The following is a 20,031-nucleotide window of genomic DNA, read 5'->3' as shown; positions in this document are numbered from 1 at the left end:
CATGTTACAAAGTATGTTTTGGTGTTATTATTACGTTAGTTATACATTAAGCTAACTATAAAGTGTCTCTATGTTGTGAGAAATTACTCCTTTACCGAGATCCTAACCCTAACCCTAAGCATGTCTGCACATTTCAATGAACTACACAGCCCATGCTTCCTGTTCCACTGATAGAATGACAGAGATATGTGGGTAATGTAGTTTAAAACGTTTAGTAATAAAACAATAAATGTTAAATAAATAATATATTTAATGGACAACTGGATATCTAATTTTGTTCGTTGTGCAAACCTTTATGACATATATGAGGGACAGGCTGAAATTTGATATTTTACTGTGAGCACTTTAAAAATAACCTTTATGCCAGCTTTCCATATATGTCTGAAAACTGTGGCCAACATTATTTATTAAACATAGTATAAGCAGTTGTCCAGCCAATTTTCTCTTTGATACACTAACCAGACTTTGAGTTACAGCCATTTGAAATGTGCATTTGTTTGCTCTTCTGGGGGCCATTGCTGGGCCCCTGGGGGTGGAAGGACAGTATAATCTACACAGATCTACACATACTATTACTATTACACAAGGATAATGCACCATTCAATAAAACAACAAAAAAACAGTGCCAACATTTCCTTTTCACCCCCTCTTGCTGCTTATATTCCTGACATCAGTGATATATAGAGTATACTATATAGAGTATACTAGAATGATCAACATGGATCATCATCAATTAAGCTTTAAGTATTTATAGCAAGATAGCCCACTGCAGCCTCTTGTTATTCACATAGCTTCCTTTTATTTCACTGCAAACTGGCATACATGCAAGTATGTGCAACTTTTGTTGCATTGTTGTGCCAAATATCATTAACCAGATCTAAATTTTTATGTTCCAAGTAAAAAAATCATGGTAATTAATTATATTTAGTTATTTATAAGTTATTAATTATATGTAGTTATTTTTAAAGAAATAAGAAATGAAAATGTCTCAAATAAAAATTTATATTTACTGTACCAAACACAACTTTCAAAACAAAATAGTCACCATACTTTATTAAACAACACTTTATTGGAGAACAAAGCATACAGTTGATAAAGTAGCATAAAGACAAATGAGATTCAAGATAAATAAAAATGTGTCTTCAAAAATACATTAACATCATTTGAATCCATTCACAGCTGCTGAAGCCACAAAACGAGTGCCAGATAATCATATTCAGTCACCTACAGAAAACAGATTTGATATTGTGTTGGAAAATAATGATTCATTAGAAGAACACAATAGAGACATACAGGGAAGAGCAAGAAACCAGTTTAGCTGTGATAAACTGGTTTCTTGTTCTTCCCTGTATGTCTCTATCGTGTTCTTCTTCCTCGTCTAAACAGTTTGTTCAGTTGAAGAACAGAAGATGTGATCACTGATGTGGTGTAGCTTTTTCTCAACCAGAAGAAGAAGTCTCAACATCCCCATTGTCAGGCGTTCTCCAGTCCTGGTCTGAAAGTAAAACAAAAAAACAGAAACCAAGTTGTTTAATGGACAGTCGGGTCAGCTTATGTTCTGCATGATTTAAAGCAGTGATGGTTTACTGCCTATTGTCTAGAAGTAAACTTGAAGACTTTGGTTAAAATTTTCAGATGTGCTTGATTAGGGTTGGAGGTTAACTCTTAACTAACCTCAAAAAGTAGAATGCAAAGGGCCAGAGTTGCCTGTTCCTTACATAAATTTATAAAGCAGCAGTCAGTACATTATATAATATACACATTGAAGTATATATATATTGCAGCACATAATATAAGCTAAGTACTGAACAAAAACAGTTTTAACCATATCAACAGCAACACATTTTAAAAGATTTTTTAGAAAGGCATGGTCTCTTTTGAGCCTTTGCCAGGGATGCTTGATTTCTTTCCAGACAACATACTCTTCTGTCAATTGTTTCAAGAGCTTCACTTGGTCAAAAACCAAGTGATAACCTGTACAATGTAAAATTGTCAACATCAAATTATGTACTACATATTACAGCATTGTTTCAATACAAGACATACCAATGGACTCACGCACTTTTCTGTCGTCTTTGGGCACCAGATGTTCCTTCCTCACCCGAAACAAAGGACTTATTCGATTAGCTTGCGTTGATATAAGGACTGGTCTTCCTTCTCGGCTGTAAAACAAGAAAGTCTCGACTTACTCTATTGTTCTTGAAACACAAATTAAGACAGTTATAAATAAGTTAATTTACCATATGATTCAGGAGAGAACATTTGATGAGTAAATACTGATATATTAAGAAACTTCACCTGGGAAGGGCTGATCACGGCAAGATTCGCTGCGACTCACTAGTAGCTCTTGTGAGGGTTGAGTTTGATATTGGTAAAGCTTTAAAAAAAAAGGACTAAGTAATCCTGCAAAACAGAAAGGAAGGTAATTTTAATACATTACTTGCAAATAGTCAGTTTATAACTGTAGGATATGTTTTCTGTAAAGAGTGTTGCATAATTAAATGTTAAAAGCATTTTTATGTATTAAGTTCACTGATATGTGGGCATTTCTATGAATAAAAGTATGTCTTTAATAGCAAGCAATAATCATGAAAATGATTTACATGCAAACGGGACAGTTATCAGCAGTGTAACTGATCTGATTATGACAAAATAATCGAGTATCTAATGTCATGTGACAAGTCAGATAAGCTTTTCCACTCTTGCAAACAGAGGTAGGTTATGAGGTGTGGAGAGACATCATGTATTACTGGAACATAAACAGACAGGGTCCAATTTACAATTAATATAAACTTTCTGACAGTGTGTGTGACATCCGACAACTTTCCAAGAAGGGGCGCAACTGATTTACAAATATCGCGATAAATATGTACAGGAATTGAGGCAGTAGCCAATGACAGCACTAAGAGTAAAAGCTGCAGGATTGTGTACGAGTATACAAATATGTACGAGTATCATACGAATTTGACAACTTGTTAAATCTTGTGAAATATCAAGACTTTCAGTCTCTGTTTGTACTGATTGGGCTATGGGTTTTGTGAGAAAAGTTTTAAGAAACAACAAATGCTTGATAAAATGTTTGATTTAGGGTTAAAACCAACACACACATACCATTGCGAATATTTGCCTTTGAAGCTGTCCGTCTCCTCCGTTTACTTCTCCTCCAACAATAATGGGCTGACTGAGTCCGAAAGGCCCTTTTGGTCTTTTCAGCTGAAAAAAGAGAAAAGAAAATATCATTATGTATAATATATAGGATTATTTAAAGGAAAAAGTACTGATATACCTTACAAATATTGGATGTTACATTATAAAGCCTTACAAACATGGCAAGTGTTGTGGTTAATATGCATTTACAACAAATATCACTTTAAAACTATCAATCAATACTGAGGTAAAAGCATGGTAAGTTTTGTGATTACTGTCCTTTACTAAACCAATCACAGTAAAACTATGGTTACTGTGGTAAAAGCATGGTAAGTGTTGTGGTTACTGTGCATTTACAATAAGTACCACATTAAAACTACAAATAGTGTGGTACTGTAAAAGCATGGTAAGTTTTGTGATTACTGTCTTTTTACTACACTTATCACAGTAAAACTAATGTTACTGTGGTAAAAGCATGGTAAGTGTTGTTTTTACTGTGCTTCTACTACAAATACAACTTTGGAAATAATTGTACTATTTTTAATCTGATATGAATATCTAGGCCTATAGCACGTCACGTGACAGGCAGTGTTAATCACCCTGTTTTGAATTAGAAAGCAATGAAACGCAAAGTCTCCGTGGAGATGGCAGATATAATGGCAGATTAATATCGACAAACAGAAAAGACATGATATCACACATTATAGGACAGCGTATTTAGGTATTTATTTACTTACCAACATCTGACACACGTGAACTGATGCCAAATATCGCGATGTGTTCGGAACGAGACTTCTTCAGCGCGATTTCCTACTGATAAAATATAATTTTAAAAATATCAATAAACAGCAAAGCAATCCAGCTTCCCCGGCAATAAGATCGAAATAATAACATTAAAAAAATACATAAAAATACATAAGATCTCGTGAATAAATGTTGATTAAACAGCTTCTCTGCTGCAAAGAATCATGCTGTTATCACGAAAGACGCTTCCCATTGAAAATACATTAGTTTAAAAAAATAAAAAATAAATAACGAAATAAACGTGTCCGTGGCACGAATCAATAGATTAAATTACGTGACCATATCACGAACTGCCGTGAGACTCGGTTGTTAAACTCACCGCTGAATGATCGCGTGCGTTGTTAAAATCACCGCTGAACGCGCTAAACATTTGCGGGGACTTTGATATCAGATTGCGAGGGGTTTTAATCATCAAAAACAAGTTTAAGGGCCAGATAAAAATTATCTGGGTGCCGCCATTTGACTCGCCCTGGCATAGATAATATTTTGTAGCCCAATGAGAAAAAAGGGAGTAAATAATTAAAACAAAATGAACAGCATTAGATGCTACGAAACCTGCTTTGGATTTATTATGTTGAGGACAAACGTAATATAGCACTGCAATAGATTGGCTATATTAGGTTAAGGACCAACGTAATAGCACTGCTTATATTAGGTTAAGGACCAACGTAATAGCACTGCTTATATGTTGGCATGTAACGTAATTGCGATTTGCAAAATAGTTTCCTCAGAACGTATTTCATGTGATACAGGGTTGGCCTGCAGCATGTCACCAATAATTGAAGGTAATTATAATAAAATCACATAATTAAGACACTGAAACATTTATTTCAATACTTATTTACTTTAAAAAGTAAAAGTAAATAAAAAATTTAAAAGTGCTACGGAATCCTTTTCTTTTGATATGTCTCCTCATTTACAGTTGGAGTGATGATGCAAACATGAGTTCCATCAGCGGCTCCAACAATTCCAGGGAAGCCCGAAATCCTCATAAAAGTGGCTTGTTTTTGCCGCATGGTTTGTAGATCAGTTGATAAGTCAATGAACTGCCATGGAGTAGTGGCCAAAAGTGTTGAGCTGCCTATGAAAATTGACATCTTCACCCTTTATCCAAATATTTGTAAAAATGTATTAAAGATTTTGTACGCATATTGCGTAGTTGTGCTTTGAGTCAACTGTTTTATATGTGATGACGCACTGAAACATACCAAATCGTGCAAAGAACACATGCAAAACGAGAGAACCAGTGAAATATTAATAACTGATTGTTGTCAGTGTATTCTTTTTCCCTGGAGCTTTTTTTCCCCTAAAACCTGTAGTTGTAGTTTGCCTCTTATTTTGCCAAATAATTTTGTCAGATAAAAAAAGTTATTGTTCTTTCGAAATATACAAAAATTAAATATTTTTCCTCACATTTTGATGCAGTTTAAGGGAACTTGTAAGGTCATTAAAAACAAAAAAATTAAACAAAAACCTTCGCACTTTCATCACTTCTGGCCACTTGTTTGGTGTGCATGGTTAGTGCCACAATAGTGCTATTTCAGACCCTGCTTACTGTGTGGACTGAGTCTACTGTGTCACCAGTCCATTGCTGCATTTTTCCATTTGCCAAAAATGTCATGAATACTTTTCATTACTGCAGTCAGAGCATTGATTTGTAGAGTGGGAGGAGTTATTAAATTTCTTACAAGGTCAGTTACAAAAAGAATACCTTTACGATCAAGTATCGTTTATTTAACTCCCTGCTTTTATATCATAATATACATAACATAATATACTCCAATACATTATATGTCCGTTGGAAAGTGTGTGTCTCCTCCTCTCTGCTGCCATCTTGTTACTCCTAACTAGGTTAGGATACCTCACCACCACTCTTAAATAATTTAGGAGCTGAGACCTATTCTTCACACTTAACCTTTATGAATCACGTAGTCTTAATTTTAGGAATACGAGTAAAAATTACGTCATTCTTAGAATTTTGACACACTTACGACAACATTTTTACACTGAGCGGCTTTATACATACGGTCCCAGATCTATAGCTATTTCTATTTCATGAATGAATAACTGTTTTGAGTTGGGTTAACAAACAGGTTAGCCAACGGTAGTAGGGTACCTTTTTTATATTTGAAGCCGATGATATCAGGCCATTGTATTTTTATTTATTTGCCTTTTTAACAAATTATTTTACAAATAAAAACACTTTACAACTTTCGCAACAAATATTTTTGTCTGTGGAAAGTTTTTTCAAAAATGCCTTTCATCAGCTGAACAAAGCTGTTAAACAACTGTAAAATCCATTGAAGACTCTATTCTATCCCTCACAGCCTCGTTCATGTCAAAAAAAAAAATAATATGTCACTAGTCTTAAGACATATCATTTTGCTATTGGTTATTGGCCATAAAGTTATAATCCATTGGCCTATCCCTTTGTCATGTCTTCATGGGAAGACAGAACAAAAGTTACCAGATTTAGTTTTTAGCATAGTTGGCAGTGTTGGGCAAGCTACTTGGAAAATGTAGTGAGCTAAGCTAACAGTTACTCTACATTAAATGAAGCTTCACTACACTGAAGCTACCACCCTGGAAAATGTAGCAAGCTAAGCTACAGGAACATGGCAAAAGTAGTTAATTACATCTAAGCTATTTTTTTAAATTACATTTTTATATTGAACCAACTTCATTCCAAATCAATGCTATCTCAGTGATCAATAAAACTGTCAGTCAAACAGATAGGCAAGCATAATTGTTCAGTTCAATTGTTTATTCAACAACTGTTCCAAACCAATTTGGCAACAAAAACAAACAAACAAAAAATGTGATCCACATAATAACAAAACCAGGTGTCGAGAGTGTGTGAGTATTCATCTGTATGTGTGTACGTATATGCACGTGTTTGCCTGGGTATGCACAATTTAGACTTGGGCACATTTGCAGGACTAACTGTAAGTTAATTTAAAACTCAACTCAGCTCAAACCACAGTAGCAAAAGAATTAAGACCTGCTCCAAACAGTACTAACATGGCAAAAAAAAAAAAAAAAAAGTCCTCTAAATCAGAGTTCCCAAACTTTTCCATGACAAGGCCCCCCAAATGCCACTAGGTTCTGGTCAAGGCTTTTGCAGGATGTGTTATTGAACCCATCGACAATACTACAGCAAATGTAGAAATAAATAAATAAAACATCTAGGTGAACATCAGATTATGTGACGTTTGATACCAGCCAATCAAAAAGATTATAGAGATGCACCGATTACAATTTTCTAGGCCGATTCCTATTTTTCATTGAGTTTGACCTGTCGATACAGATTTTAGCCGATTCCGATTTCATTTTTTTAACCACTTTACAGCACACACAAATATTTATTTTCCATATATATATATATTATAAAACACCACTTTTACCCAAAATGATTAATAAAAATAAGTTTAAATGGGTACATTTTCAATAAATATTTTTTGAGTCTTTCTGATTTCTGACATAGCCTACTCTAGTTCTTGTTAAAACATACACTATACGTGCAAATTATGTGCATTTTAGCTACTTTTAGTGTGAAATCATATTTATTTTGTCCATTAAAAGTGTGCTTTCACTTTAATTGAGCGTGAGCTCAATGTTGAATGAAAAATAGACTCGGCGCCGAAACCCTCACCCCTCATTTACACTGCATACGTGTGCGGTGCATTACGTCTGCGCCAAGGTTTTATTCCGTCCTCCACGCGGTGCCAACTCACACCAGGAGCATTTCAGAAGCAGAGCGACTGGATGATTTGCCTGTCCGAAGTGGTTTTTCTTGATTTTGGGGTTTCTACCATACAGTCTATGGTTTCTACCAAGGTTATTGGTGTGTGATACGTTTGGGAGTTTGCACAGGGTGTTTATTTTGAATTTGACAATGTTTCTTTTACTTTTATTTTGTATTTCCGGTGCGACTTGGACGCGCGTCCATCAAAAATAGACTAGGCGCCTATATTTAGCGAAGCGGCGCGGAGACTTGCATTGACTAGAATCGGCGCGATCAGCTCCGGTAGCCGTGTCGCAGCCGTAATGCGCCGCAGATGTGTGCAGTGTAAATGAGGGGTCAGCTTCACTACTGCTCACGCACTCGACGCTCATGCGCTGCTCCTTCTCGCGGTGTGAATGCACTTGAACATGCACGCCGAAAACAATTCATGCTGCTCGCGCTTGCGGTCTGAAACGGCCATAATTCACAAGGTTTCCTACATGTGCGTTCCGTGTGCACGTGTGATGCTGATGTTGCGCGATGTTAATCATGAGGCGCCCGAGTTGAGCTTGTGCTTCAGAAAATGTAGCTTCAGCTTGTGTGGACGCTACCGCACTACTTGATCAACAAAAGAACTTCGCTACTGAAAAGCTATTTGATTCAGAAAACAGCGACGCTACCACCACGCTATTGAGAAATGTAGTTAAGCTAGTAACGTCACTACTTGTAGCGACACTACTGCCCAACACTGATAGTTGGATATATTCAGATTAGATTAATCCTAATTCACATAGGCTACTACCCATCCTGTTTCATATATTAGATTAGAACTGTATTCAAATTAGTGCACCTGCAACATCTGCAGCGTTGTTTCAAATAAAGAAAGATGAGGATCTAGATGCAAAGAGTTACAATAATCCACAAACAGGCAATACATGAATCAAGGCAAGACAATAACATAAACTCCAAGGCAGACAAGGCATGAACACCATGATTAGACTACGCAACAAACATACGTTGAGAAACTCAAACAAAAACCAACAAAGTCACAAGGCATACATGAGGGCTTACACACCCTCTAATGACTAACAAGACACACCTGAAAGCAATGAACACAAAGAACCAATGAGAACAAAGGAAACATGACAAGGGGAGCACATGGCAGGATCACATGAGGGCCAGGGAATCAACTTTGTCTTTTAATTGGGTATATTTTGAAACAGTAAACATACCAAGGAATAGTCATTTCACTATGCTTTTCACACTCCTGTGTTTAACTGAAGCAGTGTAAAAAAGCCAATCCGTGAATAGGAATGAACTGTGTATGACTGAATGACTGTGGTTTTGCCTACTGTTCAGCCAGAAGAGAACATGACTGAAGTCTGCCATTGGTGCGTCTGCCTTGAGAACTAATGCTTGTTATTAAATGCATTTCTCTCGTTTGACAACTTTGCTTCTCTGTAAGGCAGAATGAGTTTTGAGATTGGAAACGGTACAGTTTTTTGGCTCTGCTGAAATCCTGGATTTGGATAATTTTGTGCACGACAGTGCAGGATTGGAGCAATAACATTGTGTTTTGGGATTATGTTGGTATTGGGATTTCTTCCTTATACGATTTGCCAACATCTGTTCCAGAGTTCCCACTTAAATTTAGGAAAACAGCAGCCTGCAAATCAAAAAAACAAAAAAAACAAACCTGCTGCCATTGTGTGTGTGTTTAACAGAAAAAGGGACTGTGTGTAAAGCGATATTGTGTATGTGTTTACAATAGTATGCGAGAGATTGTGTGTGTGCGTGTGATTGTATTTGTGTGTGTGCGCATACACCCTCCCCTGAACCAATGGGTGGATTAACCTAAATGGAAATTCTGTGTTCTGTGTGGCTCTCAATGCTCTAGCTGCGCACAGGGGCCCTTATCTAAAGCAGGTTTTAGAGGGAGTAGGTTCTTTTATTAGGGCCTTATTTCTGTCTCGCTATCGTTATTCCACAAATTCATATGTCAGAACAGGTCTATTCAACCCTGTGTGTCTCGTGGGGCACGGGCATGACAGCAACACTCTGAGAAAGCCTCAGGAGTGGATTATTATTTTACAGAGTATTGTACAGGCTGACGGAGCTTTTTAAAGATGCTCAACAGGGAGTAGAGTGGTCATATTTGAAAGTTTAGATCCAAGTGAAATTAGCTTTAATGGAAAGACGTTTCTGTGGCTCAATGTGTGTTGTTACATTAGTGAGGCCAGGGGATGTGTGTGCATAAGTCTTTGTATTCTCTTTAAAATCACTGCAGGTAATAATGACCCTTTTCTTATTTTAACCCATTAATAATTATTCTTAATAAATGTGAACAAATTGTTACATACATGAAATACAGATTATATTTAATTTTATGGTTCTCTGTTCATTTGTTCAGAAATAGCTTGCCTTGAATACAACTCTCTTCTATGAGCATATTTGTTTTATTTCAATATTTTGAATTTTTGGTGCATAAAGAAAAAAGAAAAAAATCAATATGACACAACTGTCCTGAAATAAATAAAGTAAAATTTTAAAACTAAGAAATTCTTGCAAAGGTAATGATTTATTTCCCAGAAACGTTTCCTTGACAGAGTATTGCAACCAGCATGCAAGTAAGGAAACATAAAACATGAAAAATTATTGTAAAATATATACTTCACTTAAAAAAAGCTTATTTAGCTGTCCACAACCCTATAGGAGGACAAGTGGTTTTGATGGATGGATGGATGGATGGATGGATGATTTAAATATGTATACTTGCACATTTATTCAAGTTATAAGGAAAAAATATATTTTTACTTGATGCTTTACCAAATGACATTTCAAAGGCATTGAAGTTAAACTTTAGTAGATACCTATGAAACAAATATGAATGCAAAGAATACATTTCTAAGAATTTGGTACATGTGTTTTAAATTAAAATAAATGTCTTCCAGTGGAAGAAATCAGTGTCTGTGCAACCCCTGCTGAGATTCTGTAAGAACCAGCTAAACCTCCGCTGTCCAAATGAATGGCTCCCCAGCGAAGCTAAATAAAGACTTATTGATATTATAGCTCACACAACTAACTGGATCCATAGATGTGACAACAGAGCTGAGGTGTCAATAACTATGGTGCTAACAACGGCAAAAGTGCCTAGAGAATAATAAATCACCAGAAACAAATTAAAGTCTTAAGCTAATATGATTTTGTCCAAACATGTTTGTTTTCAGAGTTGTGATGTTTAAAGTTGGTACAAATACACTAGGAAACTCGAGCACTTTTTCTACTGTGTGTACTGGCCCTAATATCATACAGTCCTGGTCAGAATTTGCACCCTTTGTATATAACAAAGAAGCCTGCGAAAATAAATATGCATTATTAATCCTTTAGACCTTTTATAAAAAAAAAAATTAAAAAACTTATATTGAAGTAAAACAATTGAAAATGCAGGGAAAATCTCATTATTAAATAAAGGTTTTTCTCTGATACAAATTGGCCATATTTAATGGCACCCTTTGATTCAATACTTTTTGCAAGTCTTCTCCTATAATGCCCGATGAGTTTGGATGAACACCCGACAAGAGATCAGACACCATTCTTCCATATACAGAGTCTTTCCAGATCCTTCAATTTCCTAAGTCCATGTTGATACACTCTCCTCTTCAGTCTTCTGTAGGATTCAGGTCAAGGGACTGGAATGGTCATGACAGAAATCAAGCATCGCGTTAGTTCAGGCAGGCCACGTAAGCCAAGCTCGCATCAGCTTATAGCCAGCTCTTCATGACGTGTTCCAATCCAATGTCGACGTCTATCACAGCGGCACATATAAACTCCCATTCCTTCAGCATTTCCTCCATAGCATCGCTGCAAACTCCCTCCAACCCCAACTCCACCCAACCGAACCTTTAATCATTCTGACTATTTAGTTTTTCCCGTACAGTTCAATACATTGCAAGCTTTTCTATCATGTATTTGTATTTTCACAACTCATGTAATTGAAAATTGTAATTATGTATGCATATACTGGTTCTGTTCTGTACCCCAGGGGGACTTACTGCTCTCCCCGCTCTGTCCAGGCAGAGCTGCATGGACAGGTGTGGGAGTTTTGCCCAGAACAGAACCATACCGCCAACCCTAACTGTATGCTATAATTGTAATACATTTAAATACTTGGCGAAGTGGTCCTGACTGAACCTTAATTTTGTGCTCAGTGACCCATTTTTGTGTGGATTTTAATGTTTGTTTTGGATCATTGTGCTGATGGAAGATCCAACCACAGCCCATTAGAAGATTTCGCAGAGGCGGTCAAGTTTAGATTTTTTATCTGTTGATATTTGAAAGAATCCATGATGCCATGTATCCGAAAAAGATGTCCAGGACCTCTGGCAGAAAAATAGGCCCACAACATTAAAGATCCAGCCGTGTATTTAATCTTACATTTCGGGTAGCCTACTTTTTTATCCCTATATGTACACCACACACATTTTTTGTTTTTGTTTCATTTGACCATACAACCTGGTCGCTTTTGAAGTTCCAGTAGTGTCTGACAACTGAATATGCTGGAGTTTGTTTTTGGATGAGCGAGGAGGATTTTTTTGTGTGGAAACCCTCCCAAACAACTTGTGGTGATGTAGGTGCTGTTTGATATTCTTTTATGAGGCTTTCTGACCCCAAGACTCAACTATTTTCTTTGATTCTCTAGCTGTGATCCTTGGATAGTCTTTGGCCACTCAAATTTTCCTCTTCAATGTGCATTAAGACAATAGACACACGTCCTCTTCCGGGCAGATTTGTAACATTTCCTGTTGATTGGAACTTCTTAATTATAGCCCTGATCGTGGAAATGGGAATTTTCAATGCTTTAGCTTTTTTCATACAGCCACTTTCTATTTTGTGAAGCTCAACAATCTTTTTATTGCACATCAGACCAATTTTCTTTGATTTTTCCTATTGTGATGCATGATTGAGGGAATTTGGCCTTTGTGTTTCCTCATATTTATACTCCTGTGATACAGGAAGTCATGGTTGGATAATTTCATGTTCCTAGTCACCCTGGTGTGCTAAAAATTAAGTATGAAAGGGAATGTTCTTCAGACATATTTTACTCAAAATAATTTCTAAGGGTTCCAATAATTGTAGCCAATGTGCATAAAAAATAATAAAAAGCCTATTTCATGATGTGATTCCCCCTACTCATTAAGGTTTACTTCAATGAAAGGTTAGATTTTTATGATTTTTTTAAATGAAAGATCAAAAGGATAAACAATGCATATTTATTTTCACAGCCTTCTTTGAACGTTTTTACCAAGGGTGCCAATAATTCTGACCAGGACTGTAGGCTACCTTTATGTGGATGCTTTTTAGAGCTAATATATGCAGCAATAATGGCGCGATTTTCTGCATGGCTACCAGAGTCACTGTCAGTGTTGTCAGTAAACGGAGAGTCAGGCCATTAATGCGGCAAGATGTGGAGGTTAAATACACTCATCTATTCACCTGCCGTCACCGGTTCTGTTCCGCTCTGATGAGCAGCGGCGCGAATAATTAGCCGGAGCACGGCACCGAGCTTGCGCTAAATTAATTCTCTAAACAAACAATGGCAACGCAGACACCTCCCACCCACAGGGAGGAAAGAATACTAATCTTGAAATGTGTGTGTGTTTCAGAGAGAGTGCATGTGAGTGTATGTGTGTGTGTCTGAGTAAAAAAGAAACAGTTTTTTTGTTGATGTTTAGTCACTCACAATGATCCTCATTTAGCCCTGACATAAAACACACACACACACACACACACACACACACACACACACACACACACACACACACACACACACACACACACACACACACACACACACACACACACACACACGATGCTCTGTTCCTCTTATTAGCCACCTTTGACACAGCAGGAAACAAAATTATTATTACCAGAACACAAATTAACTCTAGCTAAATCCTTGCATTTGAAATTATAAAAATATAACACATCGAGGATAACAAAGTAAAGATCTTTGTGTAGATCAGAGTGGGAAACAAGGCAAGAATCCGTCTGTACCTTAAAGCAGTGCATTTCAAACCTGTCCTTGAAATATCTTATTTTGTGAAAAGAAGAAAGAAAAAACATGCAGGAGCGACTTATAAATAAAGTAAATGTTGACAGTTCTTTTATTTGTGAGTGGATTATAACTTAAAGCACCTTAATTTAATTCTAAACCTGTATGACTTTCTGTTTTTCTTGAGCACCAAAGATGCTCTTTTTTATATATATATATTTTTTATATCCAGGCCATTCTTTGATAATCAAGCTTAAAAAAGCACACAAAAGCAACATAAAAGTGTTCCATACAACTTGTATATATGTGACCCTGGATCACAAAACCGGTCACAAGTAGCACGGGTATATTTGTGGCAATGTATGGGTCAAAATGATCGATTTTTCTTTTATGCCATAAATCATTAGGATATTAGGTAAAAAGTTCCATGAAGATATTTAGTAAATTTCCTACCGTAAATATATAAAACATTTATTTTTGTGAGTGAATGCAGCATAATCGCGAACATAAATGGACAACTTTAAAGGCGATTTTCTCAATGTTTCGATTTTTTTTGCACCCTCAGATTCCAGATTTTCAAATAGTTGTATCTCGGCCAAATATTGTCCTATCCAAACCAACCATACATCAATGGACAGCTTATTTATTCAGCTTTCATGTGATGTCATCATCATCATCATCTTCTTCCGCTTATCCGGGGCCGGGTCGCGGGGGCAGTATCCTAAGCAGAGATGCCCAGACTTCCCTCTCCCTAGACACTTCCTCCAGCTCTTCCGGGGGAACACAGAGGCGTTCCCAGGCCAGCCGGGAGACATAGTCTCTCCAGCGTGTTCTAGGTCTTCCCCGGGGTCTCCTCCCAGTGGGACACGCCCGGAACACCTTCCCGGGAAGGCGTCCAGGAGGCATCCGGAACAGATGCCCGTGCCACCTCAGCTGACCCCTCTCGATGTGGAGGAGCAGCGGCTCTACTCTGAGCTCCTCCCGAGTGACCGAGCTTCTCATCCTATCTCTAAGGGATCGCCCAGCCACCCTGCGGAGAAAGCTCATTTCGGCCGCCTGTATCTGGGATCTTGTCCTTTCGGTCATGACCCAAAGCTCATGACCATAGGTGAGAGTAGGAACGTAGATTGACCGGTAAATCGAGAGCTTCGCCTTGCGGCTCAGCTCTTTCTTCACCACGACAGACCGGTACATCGACCGCATTACTGCAGAAGCTGCACCGATCCGTCTGTCAATCTCCCGTTCCATCCTTCCCTCACTCGTGAACAAAACCCCAAGATACTTAAACTCCTCCACTTGAGGCAGGAACAGTTTTCTGACTGAGGACCATGGCCTCGGATTTGGAGGTGCTGATTCTCATCCCAGCCGCTTCACACTCGGCTGCAAACCATCCCAGTGCATGCTGAAGGTCCTGGCTTGATGAGGCCAACATGACAACATCATCCGCAAAGAGCAGAGACGAAATCGTGTTGTCACCAAACCTGACACCCTCCGGCCCCTGGCTGCGCCTAGAAATTCTGTCCATAAAAATTATGAACAGAACCGGCGACAAAGGGCAGCCCTGCCGGAGTCCAACATGCACCGGGAACAAGTCTGACTTACTGCCGGCAATGCGAACCAAGCTCCTGCTTCGGTCGTACAGGGACCGGACAGCCCTTAGCAAAGGACCCCGGACCCCATACTCCCGGAGCACCCTCCACAGGCCGCCGCGAGGGACACAGTCGAATGCCTTCTCCAAATCCACAAAGCACATGTGGACTGGTTGGGCAAACTCCCATGAACCCTCCAGCACCCTGTAGAGAGTATAGAGCTGGTCCAGTGTTCCGCGGCCTGGACGAAAACCACACTGTTCCTCCTGAATCCGAGGTTCTACTATCGGCCGTATTCTCCTCTCCAGTACCCTGGCATAGACTTTCCCAGGGAGGCTGAGAAGTGTGATCCTCCTGTAGTTGGAACACACCCTCCGGTCCCCCTTCTTAAAAAGAGGGACCACCACCCCGGTCTGCCATCCCAGAGGCACTGTCCCCGACCGCCACGCGATGCTGCAGAGGCGTGTCAGCCAAGACAGCCCCACAACATCCAGAGACTTGAGGTACTCAGGGCGGATCTCGTCCCTGAGTACCTTGTGCCTTGCCACAGAGGAGTTTCTTTACTTCTTCGGTGACTTCAGCTTGGGTGATGGACGAGTCCAGCTCTGAGCCCTCAGCCTCTGCTTCCTCAAAGGAAGACGTGACGGCGGGATTGAGGAGATCCTCGAAGTATTCCTTCCACTGTCCAACGACATCCCCAGTTGAGGTCAACAGCTCCCCACCTCTACTGTAGACAGCGTTGGTAGGGCACTGCTTCCCCCTTCTGAGGCGCCGGACGGTTTGCCAGAATCTCTTCGTGGCCAGCCGATAGTCCTTCTCCATGGCCTCACCGAACTCCTCCCAGGCCTGAGTTTTTGCCTCCACAACCACCCGGGCTGCAGTTCGCTTGGCCTGCCGGTATCCGTCAGCTGCCTCAGGAGTCCCACAAGCCAACCAGGCCCGATAGGACTCCTTCTTCCGCTTGACGGCATCCCTTACTTCCAGTGTCCACCACCGGGTTCGGGGATTGCCGCCTCGACAGGCACCGGAGACCTTACGGCCACAGCTCCGAGCGGCCGCTTCGACAATGGAGGTGGAGAACATGGTCCACTCGGACTCAATATCTCCAGCCTCCCTCGGCATCTGGTCGAAGCTCCGCCGGAGGTGGGAGTTGAAGATCTCTCTGACAGGAGACTTGGCCAAATGTTCCCAGCAGACCCTCACAGTACGCTTGGGTCTGCCGAGTCTGTCCAGCCTCCTCCCCCGCCATCGGATCCAACTCACCACCAGGTGGTGATCAGTTGACAGCTTCGTCCCTCTCTTTACCCGAGTGTTCAAGACATACGGCCGCAGGTTAGATGAAACGACCACAAAGTCGATCATCGACCTACGGCCTAGGGTGTCCTGGTGCCACGTGCACTGATGGACACCCTTATGCTTGAACATGGTGTTCATTATGGACAAACTGTAACTAGCACAGAAGTCCAATAACTGAACACCTCTTAGGTTCAGATCAGGGGGGCCGTTCCTCCCAATCACGCCCCTCCAGGTATCACTGTCGTTGCCCACGTGGGCGTTGAAGTCTCCCAGTAGAACGATGGAGTCCCCAGTCGGAGCACTTTCCAGCACCCCTCCCAGAGACTCCAAGAAGGCCGGGTACTCTGGACTGCCGTTTGGCCCGTAGGCACACACGACAGTGAGAGACCTATCCCCGACCCGTAGGCGCAGGGAAACGACCCTCTCATTCACCGGGGTGAACTCCAACACATGGCGGCTGAGCTGGGGGGCTATAAGCAAACCCAGACCAGCCCGCCGCCTCTCACCTCGCAACTCCAGAGTGGTGAAGAGTCCATCCTCTCTCAAGGGGTGTGGTTCCAGGGCCCAAGCCGTGCGTAGAGGTGATCCCGACTATCTCTAGTCGGAATCTCTCTACCTCACGCACAATCTCAGGCTCCTTCCGCGCCAGCGAGGTGACGTTCCACGTCCCTAGAGCTAGTTTCCGTGTCCAGGGATCGGGTTGTCGAGGCCCCCGCCTTCGACTGCCGCCCGATCCTCTCAGCACCGGCCCCTTACGGTCCCTCCTGCAGGTAGTGAGCCCACGGGAAGGCGGCCCCACGTCGCTCCTTCGGGCTGAGCCCGGCCGGACCCCGTGGGGGAGGCCCGGCCACCAGGCGCTCGCATACGAGCCCCAACCCCAGGCCTGGCTCCAGGGTGGGGCCCCGGCTGCGCCATACCGGGCGACGTCACGGTCCTCGATCTTATTTCCATCATAAAGGGTTTTGAACCACTCTTAGTCTGACCCGTCGCCTAGGACCTGTTTGCCTTGGGAGACCCTACCAGGGGCATATAGCCCCGGACAACATAGCTCCTAGGGTCATTCGGGTACTCAAACCCCTTCACCACGTTAAGGTGGCAGTTCAAGGAGGGGTTCATGTGATGTATAAATCTCAATTTAAGAAAATTGACCCATGTGACTGGTTTTGTGGTCCAGGGTCACATTTACATATACTTCTCTAAGGTCATGTTTTGTTTGATGAACAAAGCAACATTTTATAATATTCTTCGAAGGTTTTTAACTTTTGTGATTGGATCACTGAGTCTAGTGAACTCCAGAACCGAATCAGACCAGTTTTATGAACTGAATAAAATTGTTAATTGAAATGATACCTCTCAAAATAACTATTCATTCGCAAATTGGCAGCACTGTATTTCCCTGAACTCTCATGACGCAAGAAGAGCTATGGCAAAGGTCTAGATTTTCATTGAATAATACATTCAATTTAGTCTGTTCCTTACACAAAGCTATGGAAGACTTCAGAAGAGTTGGAAAATAGCGCACAAGCCATATATATCACTTTTAATGGCATTTTATTGTTCCTTTTTTTTTTTCATTTTCTTTAATCACTTATATTGAAAATGGTGATATGAGTAAATATTTTAGGGTGATCTATCTGTAACCAATATATTTTTACATGTATTTTTTGGATGGAGTGATCTGGCTCCCACATGCCAGGCCAAGACCTGAGTATGTGTGGGGAAAAAAGAGAGAAGGGAAGGCGATACGAAGACGTCACACTGTGAACGTTGTCCTTCAAAAAAGTTGCAGTCCAACAGTAGACTGAAGACAGCAGTGCACGGTCACCTTTAGTTAGTGATTTAAATGTACTTTTATGTTATCGTGTGAAGATGTAAAATGTTTTAGAAGTTAGATGGTGTTAGAGATTGATTGTGAATATGAAAGTCTTACTGAAGTTATTAGTTTAATTCAGAACACTGTTATTTCTGATGTGTTTCCGAATTTAAGCACTTTTTGAGAGTTTTGCTGTGTTTTAAATAATTTGAAGATTGTATAATAGATCATGAGACTTACATTTTTAACTTTTGGGTAACTTGAGTGCACAACTCAAATATTCATTTGAGTCAACAGAAGTTATTTATGAGAACAAGTTACCTTTTTCAGGTCATGCATTCTTTGTTTTCATATTGAAATCTCATATTGGTGTAAACTCGTATCTGAAGACTGTTTAACAAGATTTAAAAACTGTTGAACATTTGAAAGTTCACTGACATTTATAGGAAGGTACTGAAGACCTGTTTATTGTTTTTCTTTATTACTTTTTATTAATTTGAAAACAAAACTCAAATTCATACAAAAGAAACGTCTCAGGTTTCTTGCTGTAACCCTGTTCCCTGAAAAAGTGGGAATGTTAACTTGACCTTAAATGATGTTGGAATCGGAATGTGCCATTGCGTAGGAGTAAACAGCATTGAGAGTAGCTTTTGAAGGGGAACTCCAGGGTTCTAGAAGTAGAGAAAATAAATCTGGTTAACAGTTGAACTTAAAATAAACAAATAGCAGAAAAATCCATTTTAACTTGGAGTCGGGGCGTCTCACTTGCCTTATTAGGTTTACAGAGGTTGGGGTATGTGAGTCAGGACTGCTGTAGAACCTCATACCACATACATTGCACACTTCAAGAAACCGCTGAGTTAAACATTTACTTGCCTTAAGCTCACACTTTCAACTCCTCTAGTGTAGAAAACAGTATGGTAAGAGAGAACACATGTTTGTGTGTACTGAGACTAAAAGTACTGGGGTGGGGACCAAGATCATTTCGCTTCTAAGTCCCTGCCCCAAATAGCACCCTAAGACCTCACGGTCTTCCTCTGAGTCTATACTTTGGTGACGTAATGCTGCTTTGACTGTCATCCAGCAGCCATATCACCCTGTAGCCCACTGAAGCTAAGCAGGGTTGAGCCTGGTCAAAACCTGAATGGGAGACCTCCTGGGAAGGTTGCTGCTGGAGGAGGTGTTAGTGACCCTGTGGTCTGTGTGGGTCCTAACGCCCCAATTTAGTGATGGGGACACTATACTGTTAAAGAGCACCGTCCTTCTGATGAGATGTTAAACCGAGGTCCTGATTCTCTGTGGTCATTAAAAATCCCTGGATGTCCTTCATATGGGTTTATGGCTTGGTAAAAATGTGCATCGAGGGTGCATATCGGCCATCAACGAAGCATTCGGGAGCTAAAATCTAAAACGGGACACACTATGGTTTCGTGGACTTCACGATCACAGGCACACGGTGGCCATTGTACATTACCGTAAGTGCATATAAAGTGGGACAAGACCCAAGTCTTCCAGGGTAGCATTGGAATTCTCCTATACAGGTGGGACCTAAGATCCCATTTCATATCATCTTAAACAAAAGGGATAAAGCACACGGACATAGGGA

General features: G+C 40.3%; 1 long non-coding RNA gene across 2 annotated transcripts; it reads right to left on the bottom strand.

The window, feature by feature from the left end:
* Window positions 1–1,465: 1,465 nt before the first annotated feature.
* LOC309495125 lies at window positions 1,466–4,510 on the bottom strand. Of its 2 annotated transcripts, none has more exons than XR_014204556.1 (5): window positions 3,885–4,510; window positions 3,112–3,213; window positions 2,299–2,403; window positions 2,063–2,162; window positions 1,466–1,495 (listed from the first exon to the last, which is right to left on the bottom strand). It is a non-coding gene; the product is annotated as an uncharacterized lncRNA (long non-coding RNA). The 2 variants fall into 2 exon arrangements; XR_014204557.1 differs by having other exon boundaries at window positions 1,474–1,495; window positions 2,047–2,162.
* Window positions 4,511–20,031: the final 15,521 nt, after the last annotated feature.

This window comes from Leuciscus leuciscus, assembly GCF_965113295.1.
Source record: "Leuciscus leuciscus genome assembly, chromosome: 3".
NCBI classification, from domain to species: domain Eukaryota; kingdom Metazoa; phylum Chordata; class Actinopteri; order Cypriniformes; family Leuciscidae; genus Leuciscus; species Leuciscus leuciscus.
The sequence above is the reverse complement of the archived record's forward strand: the minus strand, read 5'-3'. Positions and strand labels throughout refer to the sequence as shown.